This window comes from Eumetopias jubatus, unplaced genomic scaffold, assembly GCF_037043125.1.
Source record: "Eumetopias jubatus isolate StellerSeaLion01/CBP00866 unplaced genomic scaffold, mEumJub1_p1.0 scaffold_13, whole genome shotgun sequence".
NCBI lineage: Eukaryota > Metazoa > Chordata > Mammalia > Carnivora > Otariidae > Eumetopias > Eumetopias jubatus.
The window spans coordinates 100,768,469-100,772,901 of NW_028274819.1; the positions used below are offsets into that span (position 1 = coordinate 100,768,469).

The window sequence follows — 4,433 nt, forward strand, 5'->3', positions numbered from 1 at the left end:
GAGGTCTGAGGGCCTCAGGTCTTTTTTATTACCTCCCTGGCAGTTGGCCCTGATGGGTTGAATGAGGTAACTCCTCCCCCCCCCCACCACAAGGCAGGTTCCAGCCCCTAAGTTTGTGATTTTACCACTCACTTGGGGGCACGGTAGACCCTGAGGCAGCTGTGGTCAGGAGGGAAGGCCTGGAGGGAAGAGGCATGACCTGGGGCCAGGGACCTAAATGCATATTCCTGCTTTACTCCACAGTGGCTCTCTGCCTGTGGGTAAGCCACTTTCCCTCCCTGTGTCTCCCGGCACCCCATCTGTAGCATGAGGATGTTGATACGTAACTTGCAAGATTATGGTTTGGCTTGTATAAGACTATGGTTCCTTTATTCTGACACCAACGGAGTTTCCTGCAATTCGATTTAATTTTGACACTACCCAAAGTTCCCGTCCGATCCCAATGTAAGGGCCAATGTCCCCAACAAGACTGCCCTAACCTCAGATGCCTGCCACAAATGAGGTCCCTGTCCTATCTGCACTTCTGTCTGACATGGCTACGAATTCAGGGGTTCCCACAATGTCCCTTCAGGTTTGATAATTTGTTAGAACTCACTGAAAGCACTATACTTCTAATTACAGTTTTGTTATGAAGTATACAACTCAGGAATGGCCAAATGGTCTCAGGGTGAGGGGTGGCATGGATCTTCCATATTCTGTCCTTATGGAATCAGGTCAAATCACCCTCCCAGCATATCAATATGTTCACCAACCAGGAAGGTCCACTGAGTGTCAGTATCTGGAGGTATGATGAGTTTCATTATGTAGGCATGGTTGATTAAATCAACGGCCATGCAGTGGAATTCAATCTCCAGTCCCTCTGCCCTCCCCAGAGATTGTGGGGTGGGACTGAAAGTCTTGCTCTTGGCCAGGCTGTCTTGGCCATAAGGGCCCACTATTAGCATAAACTCAGGTATGTTTAAAAGGAGCTCGATATGTATAACAAAAGACCCTCCTATCAGGGAATTCCAAGGGTTTTTGAAGCACTGTGCAATAAACTAGGGACAAAGATTAATTTTTTTTTTTTTTTTTTTTTTTTTTACTATATCTGCAGTTGCCAAGTTAGAGTTTTCTTCAGAATCACCCCAGAGCATATTAAAAGTTCAGCCTCCAGGGCCCTGGCTCTCCAGGTGATTGATAACAGGTCTGGGCTGAGACCTACAAATTTGCATTTCTAACGTGCTCCCAGGTAATGTTGATGTTGGTGGTCTATGGATCATACTTGAATAAATGCTGGTATGATATAATGTATGGTAATATGCATGAAATTGCTGAAAACTGTGACATTCATCACAAACATTAGGCATTATCATGAGGACTGTCTCCTCTGAACGGATCTGATTGTTGGATGTGTTAAATGTAATTGTAATTAAATATCAGAGCTGAAGGAAGCCTAGCCTTAGGGTTCTAGCCTTAGGGTATCTGGTTCCCTGGACTCCTGGAAGGTTTCTCAGGGGTTGGGAAAGGAGGAAGATGAGGTCAGAAATGGGGCTGTGCCAGGACTCGTGGAGAAGAGAGTTGGACCATTTGCAATGCCCCCTTAGTGATGCCTGCAGGCACCCACTCCCCTCCCCTGCTCTTACCTACACATCTGGGGCCTCAGCCATGACCCCCAATTCACCCTCCAACTATGATCTCCCAAAGAGCCACCTGGAAAATGACACTGATCTGGTATCTTTAGGGGGTGGGCCAAGGAATTGACATTTTTAGTAAGTTCCCAAGGACCCTGAATGCTCCCCCATAGCAGCTGGCCTTGCCTCTAACTTGCTGGGGAATCTAATGCAGACTCAGAAGGGTCGGCTTTCTGACTGGCAGGTAGTAGGCACTCAGTGGATGCTTATGGAAGGAATGAGAATATCCATGAATAAATTCGCTTTTCCTTCTCCCCAGCTTAAAGTTCTTCTGTGTCTTCCTTTGTTTTTCCACTCCCCACCCTTGTCCTGACCAAGGACCCCAGGAGGGCTTCTGGCCTCACACAGGGTCTTACTCTCCCGGTTACTCTCTCTCCTGCATCTTCTCTTTCTTTCTGCAGCTCTTTCTACATTACCAGGTCTCCCGAGCCCTCCTTCCAAGGTAACTTCCTCGTCTTTCTCTGTGCCTCCGATCAACTGTTGCTGCTTTCCCACTTGGATTCATGGCATCTCCATTTCTCTCCTTCCTCCTGCCCTCCCTCTCCCTCGTTTCTACATCCAGTCTGTGGCTCAGTCCTCTCTCTTTTACCTCTGATCTTTGTCTTATATTCATTTTTATCTTTCCCTCCCCATGTTACTCCCTATGTCAGGCCTTCGTTTGCTCAAGTTGGGTCCATTGCAATAGCTTCTCCTCTCTTATCTGTCCTCCAGATGATGCCGGACACTTGGCCTAATTAATCATTTCAACTCTCAGCTCTTTTCATACCATTACCCTATTTGAAATCTTTTTCTGACTCCTCACTGTCAGCAGAATAAGATCCGCAATCTTTAGCCACCACAAATTGACCCCTTCTTATTTTTCCAGATTTATCTTCACTCCCCTAAACTTCCAGTCTTCCCAAAATTCTAGATCCCTATGCTCTTGGACCTGAACACTTGCTGCATTCTCTTGTCTCCTCATCCTTATCTTTGCTTTTTTCCTCAGCATTCCTGCTTCCCCTTCAATCCGTGCAGCTCTTTCAACTACAATGGCACCTGTTCCAGATAGCCTTCCGTCATTCCCAGATGTAAGGGCACCCTCTTAAACCTGCATGGCCCTCTGCTGGTCTCTTCTCTGCTTCGCTTTGTGGTTATGTATTTATGTGTCTTAACTTCTGAGATGATCAGACTTCAAGGAGCTGATCAATAGCAGCATGTTCAATGACAGGAACTGCTATAATTGGCTGAGTACCCAATAGGTGTAAAAGGTCCTTCACATACAATGAGTCATCACCTCCATTTTAGAGATAGGACAACTGAGGCTCAGAGAGGTAATGGCCAAAAAGCTGACAAGTGGCAGGGATGAGGTTCAAACCCAGACTGACTCTAAATCCACTCTTGCTACTCCATCCCCAGCTCCCAAGACAAAGAAGAAACCCCCCCATTGCGGAGCAACTACTATGTGCCAATGCTGGAAGGAGTCCAGCACTGAACAAGACAACCCCATGAAATAATATACATGATATACATGAAAGTGACTAGCACAGTGCCTGGCACACAATAGGTGCTCAATATAAATCTCACTGAGAAGTGGATAGACTCAGTGTCAACTTCTCCACCAGCATTTGCTTCCAAAGCTGTGTCCTGGTGGAGGGAACCCTCAGCCAAATGCAGTTCCCATGACCTTGGGCAAGTCTCACAGCCACTCCGACCTCGTTTCCTCACAGTGAAATGAAAAAGCCGGATGACTTTTTTTCTAACTCTAAGAGGTGAGGGGTCAATGAGTGGTAAACAGCAAAACAAATAAAACCAGAAGTGATTCTTTTCAACCATTATTTTTTTAAGTCCTGTGACAATTGTTTAACATATATTTTTAATTTTTTAAAAAATATTATTTATTTATTTGAGAGAGACAGAGATAGTGACAGAGAGCACGAGCAGAAGGCGAGGGAGAAGCAGGCTCCCTGCTGAGCAGGGAGCCCAACTCAGGGTTCCATCCCAGGACCCTGAGATCATGACCTGAGCCGAAGGCAGATGCTTCACCGACTGAGCCACCCAGGCGTCCCCCAAAATTGTTTATTATAAAGATGAACCCTGATCCCCCTGATGGGCTTATTGGTAGGATTTCTGGTAGTGAGCCTGGGCCCCAGGACCACCAATTGTTTTGGATTTGCGGTGGGGGCTACCCGGTGGAGCTACCAGCAGGGTCTGCTTGTACTGGATGAGGATGTCTTTGATCTCCTTCTTAGGAGATCACGTATTTCTGGTAACAGGCCACCAGGACTTTGGAGATGGACTAGCGGATTGCATAAATCTGGGCCACGTGACCACCACCCTTCACATGGACCCAGAAGTCCACCCAGGCAACTCACTCCTTGCCCAGAGGCAGGTTCCGGTAGCTTCTGTTGCTGCGTGTGTGGTTCGATCATCTTGAGGGGCCGCCCATTCACTTTTCTGAGGCTGTGGTGGTCTTCTTGCATCCAAAGACCTGCCCGGACAACAGAAGACCCTTGGACAGCATGGCTATGAACGTGGATTATTTTCATACTTTGATCCTTCCCTCGGCAAAGGCATTTCTCTGTTTTTTTAGGGAGACGGGATAATGCCCTTCGTGGAGGCTGAGTTTCTGAGCCAAAGTCCCCAGCTCTCCCAGGCTGGCAGGGGACGTGGGGGCAGAGGATAAACAGCTACTCCTCCACGATGCATGGAGTGGTGCTACTTGGGGACCTCTCTTTCTCGCGGGGCACTGACTTCTGTGGGATCTGGCCATGCTTGGTAGAGAGT

The 4,433-nt window shown here is 47.5% G+C and overlaps 1 pseudogene; it reads right to left on the reverse strand.

The window, feature by feature from the left end:
* Positions 1 to 3,761: 3,761 nt before the first annotated feature.
* Positions 3,762 to 4,170, reverse strand: LOC114211422 (small ribosomal subunit protein uS9 pseudogene; annotated as a pseudogene).
* Between the last annotated feature and the right edge of the window lie 263 nt (positions 4,171 to 4,433).